This window comes from Pipra filicauda, unplaced genomic scaffold (assembly GCF_003945595.2).
Source record: "Pipra filicauda isolate LSUMZ 115617 unplaced genomic scaffold, ASM394559v2 scaffold186_size1760508_pilon, whole genome shotgun sequence".
NCBI classification, from domain to species: Eukaryota; Metazoa; Chordata; class Aves; order Passeriformes; family Pipridae; genus Pipra; species Pipra filicauda.
This window is the reverse complement of record NW_024104294.1, coordinates 224,377-241,992: the sequence shown is the minus strand read 5'-3', so window position 1 is coordinate 241,992 and position 17,616 is coordinate 224,377. Positions and strand designations below refer to the sequence as shown.

Genomic DNA, 17,616 nt, shown 5'->3' with positions numbered 1-17,616 from the left:
CTGATCTTCTGGAATATGCCGGTCCACCACTTGTGTTTTATTCATGGCTTCTAGAAAAAAAAAACTGATGCAAAATTTCAGTCAACAGAGTTCTGAATAAACAAAAATAGATGGCAAGAGTGAAAGCCAGTCTGAATTTATTAAAGCGGAAGTTGAAACAAAAAGATTTCCCAGAAAAATGCCACTGACATTTATATTAAAGAGGGGAACAAAGCCCAGATCTGACATTTAAATATAATGCCACCTGTGTATAACCTAAACCTCATTTTTTACAGGCAGTTGGAAAGCTTCAAGGCAACTCCTCTTCTCCCTTTGTTAATCGTGAAGCCTTTCATCATAAAGGATTTGCTTCTTTTGCCTTTTCACTTTCTTTAAAAGTGATATGAATAGTGACTATGCAAAAGGCAAGGCAGCAAGAATTAAGTGAGTTGAAGAGATCTCAGCACAGGTAGCAGAGCATCACATTTAATTCCTTTCGTCCTTATTTTAATAACATTTATCATGATGAACTCTTAAGTCATTACAGAGCATGAAATATGCAGTGCTGTGCTTTGCCATTTAACATATAATTTATCTCCTCATTGCTGTGACTAAGACATTATTACTTTTTTTTAATAACTTCTTATCAGGCAGGTTCAGCCACATACCATTGGTTTTATTTCAAAACTCTGCACTACAGTCATATTCAGGAACTGATGCCCAATTTTTTTCTTCATTACTAAGAAAAAACCCCAGGCCACATGTCAGAGTCACTAATCAACAAAGTTACCTGCAGGTGAAAGGTAGGGAAAGGAGATCTCACTTATCACAGACCTTGTTCCCAGGCTTTTTGTCTCTCCTTGTCTGGTTGAATGCTTCACTGATCCACAGGGTAAAGAAGAAGGAATATTTTTTTAGGTTAGAAGGGGTGCTGACAGACAAAGAATTTGACAAGACAAAGAATTTCACCATGTCATCTCTGTGTCAGACCTATCCATTTGTGATCAAACTACAATGTGTTGTTCAGCTGAACACCTCATCCTGATTCGAAGCGACTGGAGTACTTATTTCATCTTTAAATAAATCACTAATTTCTCTCACTGTGCAAGTACTTTCTCTCACTTCACTTTAATTTCCAGCTACTGGACTTTGTAGGTAGAACAGAGAGCCCTGGGTTAGAAGTCTCCTGATGTGTAGGTACTTGCAGGTTCCTGCCTCCAAGCCCACCCGGGCAAGGGACAAAGACTGGTATCTCCTAATGTCTCACTGAACACTTTGTTTGAAAGTTCTTTGCAGAGGAGAGTGGAAGGTACTGCCTAATGCTTCTTAAAACACTGTAATCCCAAGATCACTGCTTCTTAATATTGCTTTTAGCGTGACTCACCCGGGGTGAGCACCAAATGTGCTAGAAAAAGCTGTGTACCTCAGCAGACTTTCAGTGCACTTATACAGGGGAAGCAGTGGTGGCAGCAAGAAACAATCAGACCAGAAAATGAAAGATGAGCAGGAGTCGGAGCTCATCAGCTGCTTCGACTTCAAGCATTTTGTAGGCATTGTGAGAGAAGCAAGATTTGAGAAGCATAACAAACACAAACACGAGTTCAGAGTAGTGGTGGTGTTACTATTATTAGCATGTTTTTTCACAGATTGCCTCTTTCCTAATTTTCATGATCACCTTTGCAACAAAGTCCAGGCTGAACAACATGAGCTACACGAGCACACTAACATGTCTTCAAGCCAGTGGTCATGACTGAGGAAAATAAGTCAGGTGGCCAGTTCAGCATGGTGCTCAGGCAGCAAAGGCATTCATAAAAATGTACTGTGCACATAAAAAATAATCAGGAAACAACAGTCAAAATGGTCACTGTGCACTTCCTGTAATTTAACTGCCCAGCTGCAACTCTGAATGTCTCTTCACATGATGGAAAGTTTGGAAGTGCCTTGAGGACAAGGAGCCACAGTCTGACTGCAAAGCAGAGTGGATTAGGATAACTGGGGCTAGACTAGACTAGACAGAATGGGGTTCCTCTCTACATCCTCATGAAGTTTAAGGTTTCAAAAATAATGAGAAAGCTCTTCTTGATTTCAGCTGCCCTGATTTTAGCCCCAGGTGGTGTAAAAGCATATAGATTTTGATAACTCACAGTAGACAATTTGTTAGATAAACCAAAAGACATTACCTTGTTGTTCTCTACAGATAATTTGGTGAAACAAAACAGAAACTGTGCATGGTTTTGGATTTGCATCAGAGCTGAATTACAAGACCTAGAGAACTTAATGAGTCTATTGGCTTATTTACCCATTTATGAACTGAGTTATTAATGATTAGTTCACAGATTAATTTGCTACAGCAGTTAATTTGACACAATTAATCATTATGAATATAGGACAACTATTACTCTGCCTTTCTGCTGAGGAACCCTCCACACCCAAAATGCACAACTGGCCTTGCACTGTCACTGCCCAAGGCAGGGACTCCATCAGTGAGGCTCAGCCTCTGTCCAGGGAGAGATCCCTTTGTGAGATGCCCTGCCCCTGTTCCCTGTGCACACGCAGCCAGGCGCTGCTCCGTGTGGTCTGTACACACCGGGGGAAGGAGGAAAGGCAGGGATTGCACAGAGCCAGCTTTTGCTTCTATTGCCATTAGACATCTGGATGCTGCCCACGCAGAACAAAGAGCACAGGCAATTGTTCCGGCTCAGCAGCCTCTCCGTGGGTGCTGCTCTGCTGCCCAGCCTCGAGTGGGGTGACAGAACTCGGGTGTTTGCCGCAGGCACAAAGAGCCGACGAACAAAAAGCTCACCCTGCGGACGGGTGACAGCAGTGTGCCGGTGTCCCGGGTGCCCGTGGGCACAGCGATGTCCTGCCCGGGGCTCCTGGCCCTGCACAGCCCCGAGGGGCAGCAGCAGAGACCACGCTTAAAAAATATTCCCTGTGTGGAAACTGCATTTATTCCTCCTCCCACTTCAGACACAATAGGCTCTAAGCACTCCTCACTTAAACAGCTTTTAACCCCCCCATTTGACAGATATTTAAGAAACACAAACTTCAGTTGTATCTCCTTCCATTGGCAACTAAGTGGTTGAAAAAAATCTCCAGTATTAGCTTCCTTTTTGTACACTGGCTCTCAATCAAGGATACTTCAGAAACTTCTATTTGTCACAGTACAGTAATCCAGCACTTTGGGAATCATAATGTATCATTTCATAGCTTTGGTGGATAAATAGCTATAATTTTCATTAGTCCTTCTTGAATAAGCTTTCCTAGAGTGTGAGGTTTTCCCTAAAACTATGTCATTCTACTGCTAACTGGTAAGCTGTGATGAAACGACAGAAATGATAATAAAGCCAATCAATATATTACCCTGTATGCACACATTATACACAGCAGAGGAAGGGCTTCCTTTATACCAGGTGCTCGTGGGGACTTCGTAGCCTATTCCAGCAGCTGTTCTCTGTGCATATCTAAACAAGCCAAGGCCCCACCCTGTGCCTGTGAGGACACCACCGTGTGCTGCCTCCTGGTGGGACAGCCTGCCTGTCCCAAATTTACTGGGGAAGGGGTTGAACTCTCCTTCCTGTGAATGTGAGTGATGTCCATGTGTCAGAGGTGCGGCTACACAAGAAACCAAGAATCCAATACTCAGCTGCAGGAAGGAGCAAAATGCTATTAAGCCTGTGGGCTGGGAATACAGGCAAATACCCCCCTGTCAAAGGCAGATGCTCTTTTCTCTAAAGCAGTAACAATGGTGAAAAAATTCCAGCATCTCAATGAAGGGAAAAATGTAGAATACTTTCATGTACAGTTTTCTTCAGTTAAAATGAGCATTTTTAAAGTACACTGAAGTGACATGGAAATTAAACATTGAGTAAAAACTTGAGGAGCTTATAAGTTACTTTCTAATATGGCTGTTTATTGTTTTAATATGATTTAGCCCTGCTCTCAAGGGGCAGGTGGACCAGACAACTCAAGTTATTCCATCCCTCTCTGAACCAGCATTCAAGGTTTACTTATAAGCATTTTTCTTGGCATCTTTTACCAATCCAGAAAACATCAGTTTATGTCTACACCATGCTGGTAACACCTATCACCCATCTGCTGGCCCCACACATAACCACAAGGATGCTAAATGTAACCCAAACACTATAAACAGAGCAAATATGAAAAAAAAAAAAGTAAAGGCATTTTCTTTCCAGACACGTCTGAAGGCACAAAAAATGGATCCTTCCCCCAGCTGGAGCAGATTTCATCTTGAGCATTTGCTATCTTATAGAGCACTGTAATTGACAAATTATCATGGAATAATTTTTGCCACTAAATATATCTTTATAGATTTCTCAAGTCTTGCTGTGTTTCTAAGGGCATTAATGCAATCTCTTAATATCTCAGCTATCTCTAAACAGAAGGCAGAAGCCCTTGATTAAGTAATTAGTTGTGTCAGTAGGAGAAATCACCAGCAAAATCATACCTTCCTTTGGTATAAAAGAAACAAAAACCCCCAGAGAATAGATTTGTAGTACAAATTAAAAAATCCATTTATCTTTCATCAATAATTCACCTTGGCACTTTGCATCCCTCTTGTGCAGAGGGCAAATGGCTCAGTCTCTCAGCACAGAAAGTACTCCCAAACTGGGGAAAAGGCCCATAAGCAGATGGCACCTCCACACACAGACACACTGTGACTTCCACTGGTTCTCCTGTGGGACAGGGGACAATACGTCCCTGTCTCCCTGCAGAGTGACAACTTTGCCATACTGTGTGGTTGTGTTTACCTGATTAACTTATCCTTGGCCAGAAGGGAAGATGTGGTCTGGCCTCAAAATCTGTTATAAATTCTCAGCAGGATAACAAACCTCTGAAAATGCATTGATCTGCCAGCCCACATTCACAGACGGGGGATCACCGAATGCTTCCTTCTGCTAAGGAATTCACTGAGCAGAAATACAGCTAACCTTGGTGGTTTTTTCCATTCACTTTCAAAAAGCCCAATAACCACATCTTAAAGGCTGAATCACTACAAAAGCAATCTTGAGAACTAATAACATGAAAGCCAGTATTGATGAGACTGGGGTGAGAGAACAGCTATGCAGCTGCTTTTCCCGTAAACACAGGGAGCGGGAAACCTGCTCATTTCCTTGTGGGCAAAATAGATGCTCAGGGGATGTAAATTCCACCAATTTCAAACCAGAACCAGACCACATTGCTTTAGAATCCCTTCTTCCGCTTTCAGAGTGATTACTGCAGCAGTATTGTACCACTTTCTATGTAATGTCAGTTTTATTTCCAACCACTTTACGTAATAACACTTGATTATTCATTACATATTATTTTGACTCAGTGCATACACTCCTGCCCTGGGAATACAGCACATACTTGCAGAAGCAGATCTTCATCTTCCCCTGTGCTTTGTGCTTTTCTTACCTGGCATTATATAGGCTGTGAGTAGGTTGGTCTCTTAATGCACATCACTCAGCTCCTGGCCCTGCACATGGATGACAGATTTGTGCTTTAACATGGCTGAGTCTAAATAAAGCTTTGGCTTGGCTGAGATCAGCTTTATCTGGTCTGGTAGGTAGATGATCTTTGCTATTTTGTAGTCAAAGAAAACCTACTTTCTATGAGGGTTACTTACAGCTGAACAGAGAATGGTTTTATAAGTCTGATCGTGTTCCTCACAGCATTGTCAAGGAAAAAGTAATCCAATAGGCAAACATGCTGATCCAAACCTCTCTCCAATCAGCAGTGAACCAGCCTGCCCTGCCCCACAGCCAGCTGAGGAAACCTCAGAGCCACTACTCAGCTTTGTGGTCTAGTGACCCTCTGCTGCTCACCCTGACAAAGGAATCCTCAGGGAAGCAGGATGGCCCGTGCCATAGTTGAAAGTAAATGTTAATGACTCCATCGGGCCTGAAAACTTTACACTGGGAGAGTTTCCTTTTCCTTTTTTTCTGGACTAACACTGCCCAGATGAATGGAACTCCTTCAAGCAGCCTTTCATAGAGGTCCTGGTGAGATGGTCAAGAGTACCTTGAGTTCTGCAAAGACCCCTTTTTCCAGCAGGAAAAAAAAGAAAAAGACAGGACTGAAATAAATGTTTGTCTAAATTCTGTACACAAGATATTTTCAGTGTGGTTGTGAAATGGCTTTAGAATTGGTTTCAAAGGAACATAAAATGGCTTTGTAATTACAAAATAGATTCAGAATGATTGAAGTCAAGTACATGTTCTGAAAAGCATCCTAAAAACGTCTTGGCATTACAGAGCCTTAGATGTTTGTTTTATGTTCTATCTTGGGAGCAGATAAAATCTGCTTTTTTTCTAGACATTAATGTCTGCTATAAAGTGTAATGAGAAAGTTAGCAGGATGTAGCAGAGGAAGTATTCTCATGCTCACAGAAGAACATTCTGAGCAGCAGTGCTGCTGGGCAGATAGTGCCACAGCAACTGAGGGGAAGCAAGTGCATGGGAATACAGCCTTGGAATTCAGGGAGGCAAAGAGCAATCCCCTTGCTGTGCAGCCCCTGGGTTTTACAGCAGGCCTGGAGATGTGTTTCCAGCCTTTGGTGCTGCTCACCAGTGCCAGGAACCCACAGGGGCAAACACAGAGCAAGTGGATAGTGAGGGGACATTTTCCAAGAGCAAACATGGGACATCATGCCAGAGTGCTGCCTCTGCCTGCTCTGAGTGCCTGGGGAAGCTGCCTCAGGGACAGAAGCTTGGACTGCAAAGTGAGCCCGAAGAAAGGTGTCAATGGGAACCCTGTGACTGAAGAACCATGAAAGGAAATTAATAAAGGTGTCACCTGAATGGCTCTCAGGTAGTGCTCGTCCCTCCATTGACTCCAGTGGGTACAGCCTCTGCTAACTATGACTGCACCACACAGCACTTCACTTAGACATTAGCTAATGGTAAAAGCACTCTCTTCATCCCACCCCTACCCTGAATGGCCTAAGTTATGCTGCTGCAGTAGACAACAAAGCAGTTGCAATGCAATCACCTCCACGCTCCCCACAATTCTGCAGATCTATGCCTTTGCTCCTCACTAATTAATTCTTGCCCTCATTCGGCCAATGAATTCTTATTTCAACTCAGGAAGAATTTGCAATATTCATGCCTTGATCATCTGAACAGAATTATTTTGGACAGTTAATAGGACAACTGAGGAAGTCCAAGCTCCACACCACAAAATGTTTCTGTTTCAGCAGAGCCCATTCATTGGATCTTGGTCTCAGTGATTTTATTAGTCAGACTCTGGGGGGCACTAGGATCTCATGATGAAAGACATGGGATAGAATCTCTGCTGTTTCCCACACTCATATTTGCAGCTATTTGGATTTTGAATGTAAAATCAGGGCCAACAGTGATTAAGTTTCACATGAGTTTCATCACACTTCAGAATTCCCCTACTTCCACTTCTACAAACTCTCTCTGGACCTCTTCAGCTGGGAAACCAGCACAGAGATCTCAGGAGAAAATGCTTATCTTTAGTTCTGAAACTGAATATGCTCCATGAAACTGCAACGTGTTAAATACATAAAAAGTCCTACACGCTCAGCTGGCACAGCAGGAGCATGGACATGGGCTGGTGTGCTGAATCCCAGAGCTGCTCCCTCTGGACTGCTTTCCCCTTCCCTCTGCCCTTCACAGTACATTAGGTTAGCTTTTGATCCCAAACAAACCTAGAGAACACAGGGACATGAGCAGGTTGCTGTTTTTTATCCCATGGCTTCTGCCCAGCAGTGAATTTTCTTTCCTCAGAAACACAGGGTGGGGTTTATGTTCTCTTACAATCTTTATCTTGCTCTTCTTCATAATCATCTCAGCTTACAGGGACAAAACAGCATCCAACACCCTTATTAACTGCAATGAGAAAATTGCTCCTAAAGACCCGTTAAGGTGATAAGGCAGAAAAACTATGATTTGAGGTAGGCACCAGGGAGCCTTCCAGGATGCCAGTTGCCTGGAACACCCACACAGTCATTCGCCCTGTTCACAACACTAACAAGGAACCACTACCACAAAAATAGCAATAATAAATAGATCCAATTGCAAAATCCACATTTCACCCTGCTCCTTACATGGATCATGTGATATCATCTCCTCTCCCTGACCGTCTGATACGGTTAGAGCCGAAATGGCAAGAATGGCAAACATTATCATCAGACATGTGACTTGCAATTTAAGCAATAAAACCATCTTCATGTAACTCCCTACTATGTAAGGCAAAAATAGCACAGAATTTAAGGAATTTTTCTATATATGCAGTATTTCAACTGACAATTGCCTGCTAGCAGTCTCAAGACCAAACAATTACACTGAAACATGTTTAAATAAACCATATTTCTGCTTAAATGCACAGATTTTCAAAGAACACTGAAAACCTTGAAAATCTCTTCAAATTAATCACTGCAAATTATTCAGTCAGTTACAATTCTAGTCATCTGTGCTTGGGAGAATAAAAAGCATGTAATTTATTTGTCTGACTCTCAAAAAATGTCCACCCATTCCTTTAAGCTCTCTTTTCACTGTGCTTTATGGGGACTGTTAGACAGCTCTACAAAAGCATTTTAACAGCAAACTGAACTTCCCAAAGTACACTGGGCAGAGACTAGAACTTCTAGGTGAAATCCCCAAGAGGGAATATTATGTGGCATCTTTGATAATTGTAGTCCCTATTGTCTTTAATTTCTAGATTAAAAGCAGAAGGAGGTGGTGAAAGAAAATCCTTTTTCACAGGCTGATATTGTCATCTGAGGATATTATCTAACTATAATTTATGCTTTAAAGCACTTCAAAAGGAACTGATATTTTTATAGACGCCTGAACTCTCATAATCTGTACAGCTGCCAGCTGTTAATACTCAAGAGAAATAGAAATTCAGTTATTTAAGACCATAAAGAAACAAACCAAAAATCCAACCTAAAAAGCATACAAAGAGAATTCTAATTTGACCTTTGTCTTTAATCCAAAGTCAGAGACTGTTTGGCTGAAAATGTGGTAATTGCAAGACTCAGTTCAAACCCACTCGAAGGCTGAGAAAGCTGATGTGTATCTGATCCTCAGCTAAGCACAGACAAACCCAGTGCACAAACACCCACCTTCACAAGCCTTAGAATGATCTCTATTTTGGAAAAAGAGTCATCAGCCTGTACTTCTGTCACAGCAGTGCAAAGGAACCAGCACATGTACATCTAATAGGTGACATCTAATCTGTCACCACTAAAGGCTACAATGGACACTATTCCATCTCTGCTTTGGATTCATAAGAAGGTGTCACTGTCACTTCTGCTTGGCACTTTCTGGAGCTATTATGGGTGTTGAACTAAACAGTCCAAAGTATCAAGAACTGGATTTTGCTGCCCTTCCCTTCCCTGAACAGCACAGCTCACCTCAAATCCTCACGCAAACAAAAGGGTTTCTCAGGAGGTAGTGTGTTAGTCAATGTGGGAAAGAATGACAGTGCTTTGTCCACGGAGGGGATCCCACACTGCACCCTGGGGCTATGGCTCCAAGGAGGAAGAAGGCTCTGTCCATTGTCCCACCATGCTTTGGCAGTGCTGGGGTGTTCAGATATATCTGACTTTTCCAAGGCTTTGTCTTAAGGTTTATTCATCACTGCTGTCCTTTTTGTGGGAGGAACTGAAACTCAACTTGATCTTGAGAGGAACCCATTAAAGAAACCAAAGCTCCTCCACCCTCTGGCCACTACACATCTATCCCTTACCTGGTCCACATTTTTCTGAGCCTTTCTGTTTCTACCAAAAAGGACGACCCAAAAGCCAACTACCATACCTTTCTTTAAACCCTCAGCTCCACACCTCTCCTTTCTCTCAAGGGTACTAGAAAAAACCCCACAATTCTTACACCCAAACACTGCTCTTCAGTAAGTCCGAGCAGAAACTGCCAAGAGAAACAACATTCTCCCAACAGCTCCCATTCTGCACGTAGCACCCCCCATTCAGGCATCCACGGCCAGCCAATTCAGCAGGACACCTGACTGAAGCACAGTGCTCCTGCTCTCCATGTCTGAGAACCTGCCACCCAAAGGCACCCCACCTGAGGGGCCATTCCACCCAGCTCACCCTTCCTCCTGTTGCCTAAAAGACTCAGGCAGAAAAAAAACTCCAGGGCAACTTAAGTAGGAGGTAAGATAAGAGAAGGTTTTAATGAAGCCTCTCAGGCTCTGAGAATAGAAATCACACACATGCCCCCTGACCCAGGTGTTAGTTCCCTTAGTTGGGGAACTAAGAATTTTTATAATGATGTTCATCCAATCCCTGTTTGTCCACCCCCCGGCCTTTGCCCTGTTCCACCCCCCGCCCCGCCCCTCGGGAATTGAGCCTGGGGGAGTTTTGGGACCCCTTCTTCCTCATCTTCATCTTCTTCGGAGCACATACAGTCCTTGGAGACTTTCCAAAGTCCTGGGATATATCTTGTTGTCCAGGCCAAGGTGTAGATATTCTTAAACAGAATGAAGGCTTACCTTGAAAAAGAGACTAAATATGCTGCTGGAATGTAGGGGGAATGTATATGGAATGGGGTAACAGGGTTGAGTATGTGTAACTACTGTGCTAAAGGGTGAGGGATATAATACTTCTAAAATCTACAAAATTAAAAAATCAAAAAACTCCAATGCAACACTCCCCATCACAGTAGGAAAACAGCGAATCCAGAAACCTCGGCCTGATTTCCCAGGCTGCCCTGTGCTTCCCACCACAAGACATTTCAGAGGTAACCTCTGCACAAGCAAACGCCAAGCAGGCCCTGGGCACGAAGCATCAGAGGGCCCCACCCAGAGATCAACCTTCCCTGCTCCAGCTGCTGAGGAACAGCAGCCACAGAATTCCAGTTTTAATCATAGTTTTGTTCACTCTCCGCAGAACAGTATTAAAAAGTTCAACTGAGAGGAGGGGGGAAGACATCCCACAAGTAGTCATTCCCACCAGCCATACATCTGGCCCTTAATTACCCTATGGTATTTATATAATCAACAAAATATTCAACTTGTATGACTGATCATGCTGGAGTAGTGGAACACATTAGCAAATAAATAGCAAAACACACAAATTTGTCAACAGATGGATTACAACCCAATGTAATTAAATGCAAAATAGTTCTGCTTTTAAAGCAATTGCTCATAAATTAGCCTGTCAGCAAATGTATGCAACTAATTGCATGAAAAAAAGTAGGCCATAAGACAATGTTATCTGCACATAGTCTTTCCAAACAATGTAGAAATGATTGGGTACATTATTAATTGAAAAGAAGTCAAACTGCATTAGTTTAATTGCTCTTTTTTGTGCAAACCTATTAGAATAATTTATACCATATTTACTCCTCTTTACATTTGATGATAGGTATTTAACTCTTGTTTGTAGACTAACAATGATGATTTCACCTTTTTCTCATCTTAATAAAAGCAATAAGAATTCTATGTTTGTCCATGGCAATGGTGAACTAAAACTGTTTCCCAAGAGGGTTTAAGAACAGCAGCTGAAGCTGTCCTCAGAGACAGTCTTTTTAAAATGAATCTGAGACTGTTATGGAAATCAAAGGTGGCAAGAAAAGCTTGTTTGAAGAGACGAAAGACTAAAGAACTGTAAAACATGTTCTAAAAGAAGTGTATCCATAATGACACTGACAGCCCTGAGCAAAGCCAATGCAGAGCTGTGAGATTTCACATCCAGGGCCTGGCTCAGGGACACCTAATTAAAGGTTTAATCCCATGATTTTTGGCCCAGGATGTACCAAGGCTAGCTCAGGATCTGGGGGCTACTGATCAAGAACCTCTGAAAGGTCATGCAGGAAAGCAAACCTGCTCTCTTATCCTCGCATCTTTGGGTTTGTGAATCCCCACTATTTTCTCCAAACCCCCTGAAAAGCACTCCTGGCCCAAGGCTGACAGTCTCAACACAAAGATCACGTTGATTTTGGGAAGCTTTGCTTAAGTTCTGTAATCAGGAGAGAGAAATATTGAGCTTAATTCAGGCCTAGTGCTGGTAGATGGGGAGAGCTTCTGCTGACATCAGAGAAACTACCTCGAAAAAGATCACAAGTGTGATGCATTTCATGTACCTAATCAAACCATCTGCAACTTGAGCACGGGCACAGACAGTTGGGGAACTAAGAATCACCCATGTAAATTATTCAGCAACTAATTAATACACTTGAGAAAAAATGAAAGTTATTTAATTTACGTATCTTAAGCAGTTTTTCCCTCCTTTCTCTACATGAACTAAAACTGGCAGAGAACAAGAAACAGAATTGCATGGATAAACTACCAGTTTGGTGGCAGAAACACACATCCCTCCAAAAAGCTCACAAATGAGCAAACTTGTCAGCTGAACCAAAATGAAAACTCTAAAATCTTGCTAATTTGTCACAAAAAAAGAGAAGAGTTCTCTCAAAATCAGGTTTAGACTTCCCTTCCCAGGAGGAAGAAAATAGGGTTAAGATTTCCTCATCCTGCTCCACAGGTTTGGAAGATACAGCTTGATAATGATGTTTATTTATGTTAATAAACAGACCAATAAGTTTAACAAGTCTTTAGTATTGCAAAGAATGTTTCTGCTTTTCTTACATTATGTTTCCTAAGCAGTTTTGGAAAGATACAAAATCAAGGATATTAAGAAGAATTCTTTGATTCAGACAATGCAGGTGACCTGGAGAAACTGAGCCAAAAGAAATGTGAAAATAAGAGTAGCAAATTTAAACTCGTTGCTCCTGGGTTTGTTATTTCACAGCATTATTTCCAGCACAGGATTCACCTTCAAAATCCTTATTTGACACCACTGGAATTGCTGGTTATAGTTTTTTCAAAGTGAGTGCTTGCTCCTGAGAAATTTGCATTATATGAATTTTGGGAACGTGATCAGAAATTTAATTTAGCAAGTCAGCTGCTCTTTCAATATCCTCCACACCTGCAGGGTTAGGAAGAGCAGATGGGGTGGACCTGGAGCACTGTCCAGCACCTTTGCCCTCTCAGACCACTGGGGACAGTTAAGGCTACAAGGGCCACTTGCATTCTGTGCACTGGTGGAATCCTCAAGAAATGCTCTGGCTTTACCACTAATGGCACTGCTAAGAAGAGGTAAAAATTAAACTGCACTGGAGGGAAGCTTCTGTGACCACTTTCAGTACACACTATGTTTCTGAAGATTTTTGCTTAGGCCATATCTTGTTGAGAAGTGTTAAGGGTTCCTAATGTCCTGAAGGAGGCATTGGGGATCCATCCAGAAATCTCCCAATACCCATCCCGGTGCCACTGAGCAAAGGAGCCTCTCTGATCCTGAGCCTTCAATCTTTGCAAAGCCAAAACAGGATTTTTATTTCTTCCTTTTTACATTAGATCCAACCAAATGGTTGGTCAGAAGCACAGACTTGCTCCACAGCTGGCAACTTCTCAGTTCCTCTCTCGAGCACCTTAGGGTGCCTGTTGATTAGAGAAAGTGAGGAGCAGAACTGCAGAGACACCAACAGCCCTGGTAAACACCTGCTTCTGAGACAGACGAATTTCACAGCATGTAGGGTATCTGCTGAGGCAAAGTTAGGCCCTACTTAAAGAATTCTAATGTATTCAGCAAGTGTAGGACAGTGCTGAATTATTCCTGAATTGATAATCAACGGTGCTTTCTTCTCCAGTTGCAAGATTTGCTTCACAAGGCTTGCTAAACTTTTACAAAAAACGCCACGAAGCTGACAAGCATTTCCAGATGACGGGAACTGCTGTTAATTATTTGTATTCCTGAAGGGCCCAGGAGTGTGGTGGCAGGCCAGGAGCACACAGTCACGGCTGTCTCCGTGCACAGTTGTCTCTGCTGCACGGACAGAGCAGAGACAACCTCTTGTCCCACGTGCTTACAGACCAACAGGGCATCACTGTCTGAAGGTGCCCAAATTATGGACCCAAGGGTGAGGGACTTTCCATCTTAACTGCCAAAGGAGAAATGGGAGAATGCTTACACTACTCTAAATATGACACTTCCTTTCTGTGCTTTAAGATGTGTAATCTGGGTGCATGCACTCAGAAAAAAAAATTAAGATTTGCCAATGTGGGTGGATAAACCTGTCATTATTAAAATGAATCCATTAACTAAGATGCTCTATAAACTCCAGATGATCTCTCTCCTATTATCCCGTAGGGAGATTAAAAATTTTCATTGTTGCTTTTATGCAATTTTTTGTAAAGGGAAATAGCTCAAGGTTAAATTGAAAAGCCTTTTTCATCCAATAAAGAGGCCATATTAATTTTCCCTCATCTTGGAGAAAATATATGGCCTTGTGAGACATGAAGGCTGTAAGTGTGCCTCTTTCTAGGCTCCTTGCTGATCTGTTTAATAATGGAGCAGTGCCTTGGCCAGCCATCTGCTTTACTGCATTGCTTGGTAGGGAGCAACACTGCCCAAGTCACTTCCAAATAGTTAAATTCAATCCAAACAGATAAAAGTTTGCAAAATGCATTTCAAATCCCAGGAACAAGCAGTTAAGCCCTCTCTTGCAAATTAGGCCTTCAGTGCCTGTGATCTCCCGTTTAATTTACTGCCTCCAAGAAAGGAAATAGAAAATAAGAACAATGTTTCATTCCTGGCAGCAGTTTAGAGTACGAATGTGGGGACTTATGCCAACACCGTGCAACTAGCAACCATGCCAGAAAGTTACATTCTGGCCTGTTGTACACGAACTCTGCATTGGTTTTAATCAAATATACATATACTCACACACACACATTAGTATATACACATGCACACACACACCTGATTTTACAGCTGCAATAGAAATCCTGGTCTCTGTACGAGGTTAACTGGTATGGCCCTACCCTGACCCAGACAGACAAACTTCAGGGCTTCACAGGTTCTTTAATTATCATTTCCCAAGAGCCAGTGTAAGACAGTGTTTCTCCTGGCACACACTGCTGTCCTCCCATGGTATCCTTTATGCACCTCTCCATGTTCTCTGCTGCCCAGTCACTCAGCACGCAGCCAGGTCTCCTCTGCTCGTGCCCCCCCTTCACAGGGAGGCCATCTCCACCACCCTGGCTAACACTGGGTGCTCCAAGACTCTTCCACAAGTGAACAGTTCTCTATAGAGTAAGCTCTACAATCAGAGTACTGGTTTTCATACCAGAAACGCTGGCCAAACATCAGCTCGGGGCAGTGCAGCAGGGTTTGGAGTGAAGCAGCCATGGTGCTGGCACAGACCGTCTGTACAGCTCATACATGCTCAAGAAGAGTCAGCCCAGACATACTGCATCCCCCAGCTTTCCAGGGAAAGATGGAGTCTTGGAAAATCTCTGTGGGTGGCAGCCCTCAGAAGTGTCAAGCTCAGCAGCTGAGGAGTTACCTGGTGGCCAGCCCTTTGTGCTGAACTCTACCAGCACGTTTCAGGATGTTTTGGGATATAAATGTAAGTGAACGGCCCGGGGCAGGCACAGCCCCCACGGCAGTTTGCCTGTTCTGAGCAGAAGGTGGGCTGACCCCTCTCCATGGGTGAGGGCACACAGCCCCAGCCCACCAGACATCTCAGAACAGTGAGCCCTGTCCTGCTCATGGCAGCTTTGGGACTCATGGAGTGCGTGAACAGAAGGGAGAGCACATCCACTGTAAGGCACTAATGGCCCGTGGCTGTCACGAGGGACTAATCTTTCTTGATGCTTTCAGGGGGATGATTAGAGTTTATGCTGGAATGCAAGTTTCCATGAACAGCCAAGGTAAGTGAACATCAGGAAATTATACGAAGCATCAGCTTTATGAGCTGAAAGATTTGTTACTTCCACCCACACAACTAAAGGCATTATTTTAAGAAAGTGTTTAAATTCTTCTTAAACCTTATTCTTGATACATCAAAAGAAATAATCAACTAGAACCCTCCCCCCAATTCTAGTGTCAACCTCCCTGGGTGCTTTTCAGAGGTCTTTGATTAATAGCTTAACTCCTAATTGTCTGTTCAAAGCCTGTGCTGGTTCTAAAGTCTACTTGATTATCAGAGCTGCAGCCAGATGTGCTGGCATCCCCACGAATGCCTGTCCCCAGGACCCTCAGAACACCACATCTCCAGGCCAGGAAGACAGCAAGAAGCCACCAGCCTGGACCAGACACCCCCCACCCAGCCACCACCACTGCTGGGACCTCTGCTTCACTCCTGCCTCCCCCTCCACCTGATGGGAGCAGAAACAGTCCAAGAGAGTTGCTTGCATTTTATAGGGGATGTTCACTTCTGAGAGGGGGCTGGAGGAACAGACCAGGCAGAATATATGAGGGCAAAAAGGAAGACAAACACAGCCCTTCCCAATTTTCCTCTCCATCCTTCTTCCCCTCCCCATGACTCTACTGTACATTGTTTTAAAACAGGTTTGCTATTTATCCACAACACCACAAATAATCTACACTTGCTCTGCTCAGTTACAAAGTATTTTCATTTAAAGAACACAAAAAAATCCCAAAGCAAAACTGCTAAGGTCACCAAGTGAAATAACACAGTTACATATCAAATGGTTTATAAACATCAGACTCTGAAAAACAACACTGGTTAGAACAAAGATTCTGACCCTTACCACAAGTCTTTGCAGAAGGCTGGGGTTGTTTTACTGAACTAGTCTTTTGTAAGTATTTGATCTGAAGACGTACCGGTTTGGGAAACATGAAAGAGTAACCTGCCATCTGAAACAGTTGGGGGAAAAAAAAATCAACAAGGAAAAGTTAAGTTGAAAGCCTTTGCATGAATTTCCAAATGTCGTAGAAATATTCTTTTTCACCTACAGATCAAATAAATATGGAAGTCTTCTCCCTACAGATATCTTTCATGACTCGTATCTCTTCAACACAGAAGCTGCCTACTCAGAAGAATTCCGAGTCCAGCTCCTCCTGCCTATGAATCAAACAACTTCTCTGAAAGCAGCAGGAATTATTTGCCACTTGGTTCTGCTTCTTGGCAGGAATCACTGACATGCTCCTGATTGCACATACATTTGTCTTGTACACATGCTGTCTACCACAAGTTGATCCAGGAGGATCTAGTGTGGCTTCTCTAGGCAGGAGTTTGTTGGGTTTGGATTTGCACACAATGACCTCTCTGAGAGCTGCTCAAAAGGCAGTTGGTAGCTCTCTCTGTGACTGAGGGCTCTGTTTCTGAAATGCTGAAAAGGTCTGAACAAAATGTCCCTTGACTTAAATCCTTTATTCATTCCAAGGCGCTCGTATAAACTGACCAACTCTTTACACAAGTGATGGTAAGTTGTTGGACTGAATCATTCCTAACCAAGGTCTAATTGATTGAGAAGATCTTTCTCCATGATCGTACAGAGCTGTGGAGCAAACCTATTAAGAAGAAAGGTAAGAACATACTGCAGCTAATTTAAGGATTAAAACTTCATCCTAAAGCAAAACTAAGTTTGACTTAAACCTCTGGGTTTTGAAAGAGCTTGGATAGTCCCCTTCACCTCCTCTATGTCACCTGTGCATTGCTGGGGCTCAGGGCTTCAAAATACAAACCCAGCAAAACTCGTGTGTGTGAAGGAAAGAAGGAACTCGGTCAGTCTAGAAAAAGAACCGAATTCTGAAACACAGACATGTCCTTTCCTCTCAGTAACACTTCAGTAAATATTCAAATGCCTGGTACTCTTTCAAATCCAGTCTTTTGTGAC

The 17,616-nt window shown here is 42.9% G+C and overlaps 1 long non-coding RNA gene across 1 annotated transcript in view; it reads right to left on the bottom strand.

Moving 5' to 3' along the window:
• Positions 1-401: 401 nt before the first annotated feature.
• The window catches only part of LOC120323034, a 32,733-nt gene continuing 15,518 nt past the window's right edge, over positions 402-17,616 (bottom strand). Inside the window, exons 3-5 of the long non-coding RNA XR_005563092.1 lie at positions 16,528-16,633; positions 5,401-5,461; positions 402-859 (exon numbers count right to left, since the gene is read on the bottom strand). This is a non-coding gene — a long non-coding RNA (uncharacterized LOC120323034). The remainder of the gene's footprint in view (positions 860-5,400; positions 5,462-16,527; positions 16,634-17,616) is intronic.